Raw genomic sequence first — 5629 nt, 5'->3', positions numbered from 1 at the left:
CCCCACTCCCTCTTCACAATGCTGAAATTAAAGGCATTGTGAAGAAGGGGGCCGATGACGTGATTCAGTGTGTATCGCATCATCGGGTCCCCTGCTGTGGGGGTTTCTATTAGTAGTCAGGGGGGTAGGCAGACTCTGGGAGTTTTGCCTGCCTTTCCAGGGGGCCAGGAGTGGCACCCGATATTCGGGAGGCTCCCGGCCAAATCGGGAGGGTAGGCAAGCCTGACACAGCACAACACAGCCCAGCCAGCCCCTATGGACAACAGCAGCACAACACAGCCCAGTCAGACCCTATGGACTGAGTGGTCACAACCCCTATGGACAACAGCAGCACAACACAGCCCAACCAGCCCTAGCTCCCACCCTCCCTCTTCACTGTCCATAGCCGGAGTGAGAAATGGCGCCGACGTGGGGACCTTTTATAGAATCGAAAACCCACGAGATCTGGAAGGCGGGATGATGATGTTTTGCCTCGATTTCAGTTCCGAGTCAGGCGGGAAAAGTCGAGCCTGACTCGGATACGACTCGGATCGGGAGGGCTCGGGGGGGTTTGGATTTCAGAAATCCAAACCCGCTCATCCCTAAAATATATATATATATATATGCCCAGTTCCAGCCCCTCTCAAAGTTAACCTCGGCAGGCAGCAACACAGCCAGCCCTCCTCTCTGTCCAGTGAGTGCCCACTGCCCTTCTCCTGTCCCCCAGCCAAAGCTAACTTACGTTACTTACCTAGAGAAACTCACTCTCCAGGTTAGATTAGAAGTCATCAGGCCCCTCCGTCCTGGGCTGTGCTGGCTGCTGTGCCGGTGGACTGGGGCATCCCTGCCTTCTTTCCTGTGGTAGATGGTCCAAAAGGCACTGGGTGGCAGTGGCAGCTAATATTAAAGCAGAGTCGGAGCGTGAGTTGTTACACATGGCTCTGCTCCACAAAGGCTCATGCAAAGGTGCAGCATGCCCTCCCGTGGTTGCGGAAGTGACAGGTGGAGCTGCAGAGCTGTGGAATGCCCCTACCCAATCCAGATGCCCTAGGCCAGTGGTTTCCAAACTTTTTTGACTTCAAGGCACCCCTAGGCCGTTTGTTAATGAGAAATTCAGAGAAAAAAATGATTAACTAAATTGTGCTTACCTGTGATCCTTAGGTTCAGTTATGTGGTGGTGGACAGGTTTGCACTTCTGTATGTCCTCATATTTACATTACATTGACCATAAATTATTTGATTTGGTGCTAGACCACCAACCTGATTCACCCTGGCAAGTGTCCCGAGGCACCCCAGGGTGCAACGGCACACAGTTTGGGAACCACTGCCCTAGGCATTTGCTTAAAATGCCTAGAGACGGCTCTGTCCATAACAATAGAAGTGTGTAATCTCAGGGCAGGCAGCACACTGCTGTACAGTGAGAGAAGTCTGTAATCTCAGGGCAGCCTGCACATTACTGTACAGTGAGAGAAGTCTGTGATCTTAGGGCAGGTGTGACACCCATGAAACAGACACCCCTAGGACTGTGAGGGGTTAATACCACCTTGGGCAAGGAAGGAGTTAATACATATCTCCCCAGCACGTGTGAAGCAAGGGGATAGCTGGTGCTGATTGGATGAGCCTGTCCTGTCTCTCAAGAGGTGGGTGTGGTCAGGTGCCCACGAAAAAGAGGGTGAATAATTATAGAGGGCGTGCCAGGAGCTGAGGAGAAGTGTGGCGTGCAGCACGAGGACAGCGGGCAGAGACCGCCAAGCTGCAAAGCGCTAGTGGAGTGTGGAGCAGCCGAGCCAGGAGCGTGAATGCCGGGGACCCGCGGAAGATAGACCGGGTCTGGTGAGCCACAGCAGTGGGAAGTTGGGACCAAGAGCAGGACACCATTAAGGTGTCCAGCGCAGAAGCAAGAGCCACTCGTGGAGGTACACAGCCACAGTGGCAACACGCAGTACAGGGTAATCATTCTCCCTGCCCCATACCACAGCAGCAGCCATCATAGGGTAACTTCAAAGCACCCTCATTTCAGTTATACTACTTATAAGAGAAGGCGCGGTCCTATTGTGATTTATAACTTTTTCTGCCAACCACAAGATGGCCGCAGGCCAGCAGCAACACTTGCTTTGAGTTGCCATGCTGCCAACCACATGATGGCCACCGATTAACTGCAGTATAGACATACAGCTCCAGCAGTGGAAAAGTTACATAGCCTTGCACCAGAGGTAACTACAGGAGTGGTGAGTGGAAGATTGATTGCATCACAGGCAGAGCTGCACTGACACTCAGTATTAGTGGACTTTCTCATACCTTGTTGCAAATAGCAGAACCTCAGTGTTACTTTCACTTTCATGATATAGGAGTTACCTGCTTCACTGACCAAGCTTTACCCTGCATGCTTATTCTTTGATACTTGAAAGCTGGAATACACTACTTAAAGGAGATAATATAGTCCTTCAACCCGGGATAGAACTGCAGGACACTTTACAGTAACAGTTGTCTAGGAATATTGAATAACCTTCTGATTGGCTGAGAATTGAATGTGCCTATAGAGAGAAAAGTGGGTTAACATTCAGTGACTGAATTGCTGTACTGTGTACAGGACTTCCATATACACACTGGCGATTCTTCCCTCCCAGATTTAATACTAACAAATGTTACACTAAGTGGGACTAGTACCATGGTCAACTTAAACTGATCTATAAGAGCTCCACCAGCTGCAGCAGCGAAGACGGGTAGGAATACAGTGTTGTGTTTAAGGTCATCTGGACATTGAAATTGTTAGTTAGTTTAGTACTGTCATCATTGCTGAATCGTTTTCTTGTAGTGTGCAACCGTCTGAGATAAGAATGTATGCTCAATACTGAATTTAACTGTGAATAGTAACGTAAAAGTTGTTTTACATTGTATGGTCATACTGCCGAAATATTATTACACCAATCCGTATGGTGCCGTGCAAATGCCATTGTTTTTATGTGTAATCTCATTATTGATGTTTTTCCCACTGATGCAATACAAAGACTGCCTCATTGAATGCGGAGTGTTATTTATGCTAGTGCCCTGCCGACTCTTTAATAAACCTGTGATCACAAAATAAAAACCGCAAGCTGCCTCGTCACCCCTTCATGTGCTTCCATTACTCTCACCTCTCCGTAAGTCGAGTGAAGATTGAACCACAACACACAAGGTAAACTCTTTATTTACCACATAAAGTCAAGGTTACCACAACTGGCGTCACGAACAGGATTAACGGAGTCCAAAGTGAGAAGGTTGGAAGTATAGAAGAGCCATGTTGACCAATCCACCAGCCCAGGCAGTACCGCCTGCTGGCGCAGGAGCACCGAGCAACCCACCTGTGGCACAGATCAATCCTATCACGCTCCCCTATTACTTCGGAGCCCCGTGGCTCCCCACGTATTCTGGTGAGGACCATGCACAGAAGGAAGCACTCTCACCGAGTTTAAAAGGAAGATGACCTCTATGTTCCGTTTGTACCTCCTAAGTGATCAGCAGCAGGTCGAGATACTCATTGGGCAATTGAAGAATTCGGCACTCAGGGAAGTGACGTCCTGGCCCGCCAGAGAAAAACAGAACGTAGAACAAGTCCTTAAACGACTGGCGACCACTTTTGATGCCCGTACCTTATCCACCTTGAAAATGAGGTTATATGCATGTAAACAAAAACCTGGGGAGAGTCTGCATGACTACGCCCTCACCCTGCAGGAGGCCTTGAGGGCAATCCAGGCTGTCGATCAGGAAGAAGTCAGGAACCCGGATGAGACCTTGGTCACCCAATTGATAGAGGGAGCTAACAGAGAAGCAACACGAGTTCAACTGCGACTACTGAGACTACAACTTCCGACGCATACTTTCTTAGACTTTAAAGAAGCAGCTATCAAAATGTTGGGCACGGTCGAAGAGCATAATACGGAATTCCCAGAATTACCAAGTCAGTCCTAGTCGGCAGGAGCTGGCTTACGGAATGCATGTCAGGCACCCAAAGAAACCAACCCCGCCTCCCATGGGCTGCAGCTGCCATCCCCTGACCCAATACAACTGTTGAGGAAACAGATGGAAGAAATGACATTGGGAATGGCAGAGATACGTAGGGAGGTGCATAGCCTAGCTCAATCCCAACCGGCGGATTATGAAGAGCCGCGGTGGCGGCCAAGAAGACAAAGGGCTGATGACTGGTGGGAACCACCCCGGGGACAAGGGAGAAGATCAACAGATCGGTTTGATGCTCAAGGCCATCCCATCTGCAGGCGGTGCCAGAAGGCAGGTCATGTGGAGAGACACTGCAGGCAAGAGGAGATGTTAAACTGCCACACCCCGAGGGTGGGGGTCAAGCCTCGGGGAGAACAGGAGCAGTAGACCCGAATCCTGTAGAGTGGTGGCCCCGGTATGTCGGGACGTGTCCGACAATCCCAATTGTCATAAACGGCGTGGAAGTTTTGGCCATGTTAGACACAGGATCCCAAATCACCACCATACAGCTACCTGCTTTTCAATGCTATTGGAAGGAGGGGCAGTTGCTGATGCCACCTCCCTCATGGCTGCAACTAATTGCTAGTAACAGACTGGGGATCTCCTGCGTGGGGTACTGGGAGGCTAATATGCAGATCGGAGAAACCCTCCTTCCACTACAGGGATGTCTGATCACTGAGAGCAGTGAAGCTAAAGTAGCACCGGTGATTCTAGGAATGAACGTCTTACAGCAATGTCCGGAGGAGCTATTGGCCACACTAAGGAGTGAATTGTCTCAGTTGGTCACCGGGGAGTGAAGAATCATACAGAAGACTATCAGGGTGCTTCAAGGTCATCAGAGTTCACCCATAGTGAGGGAGAGATTGGAAAGGTTAGACTAATGGATAGTAAGCCCATCAAATTGCAACACAATTCACAGACCATCCTCTGGGGCAAGGCACGATGCGGACCAGCTGGCAGAAGCTATGAGGCCTTAATTGAACCCTGTTTAATGTCCGCTCGCCAGGAGGCGGTAGTAGCCAGTACCCTAGTCACTGAGGAGAACGGACAAGTCCCAGTGCGGATCTTAAATCCCCATAATTACGCAATCAAGTTGTATCGATGCCAGCCACTGGCCCGATTGTTGTGGACCTCATTTCAAGATGTCGTATATCCATCCTTACAAGCTAATCAGTGTCAAATAACCACGGAGAGTAGTACAGCTGACGAGCAGGAAGATGAATGGTGGACAGAGATTCAGGTAGGGGATGGCAGCACACCGAGAGACCATAAGGCCGGAATCCTCCAGGTTGTGAAGAATAATGCTGAGACTTTCAGCCATAGCCCTACAGATCTGGGTATCGTGAAGGAGATACACCATCATATGCTGACAGGGGATGCCCCACCCATAAAGGAGCGGCATCGCACATTGGCACCAGCGCTATATCAGCCCGTACGGCAACTGTTGGAGGACATGAAGAGCAATGGCATCATCCGAGAGAGTCACAGCCCATGGGCAGCCCCATTGGTGTTAGTTCGCAAAAAGGATGGCCAGCTAAGATTCTGTGTAGACTACAGGAAGCTGAATGCTATCACACATAAGGATGCCTATCCTCTACCCCGAATTGAGGTGTCTCTGACGGCGCTTAAATCTGCCAAATATTTCTCAACCCTAGATTTGACCAGCGGCTACTGG

General features: G+C 49.9%; 1 pseudogene; it reads left to right on the top strand.

Annotated features, from left to right (window-relative positions):
• Positions 1–3256: 3256 nt before the first annotated feature.
• Positions 3257–4341, top strand: LOC148511748 (uncharacterized; annotated as a pseudogene).
• The last annotated feature ends 1288 nt before the right edge of the window (positions 4342–5629 follow it).

The sequence above is a fragment of the Taudactylus pleione genome, unplaced genomic scaffold (genome assembly GCF_031769625.1).
Source record: "Taudactylus pleione unplaced genomic scaffold, aTauple2 ptg000296l, whole genome shotgun sequence".
NCBI lineage: Eukaryota > Metazoa > Chordata > Amphibia > Anura > Myobatrachidae > Taudactylus > Taudactylus pleione.
The sequence above is the reverse complement of the archived record's forward strand: the minus strand, read 5'-3'. Positions and strand labels throughout refer to the sequence as shown.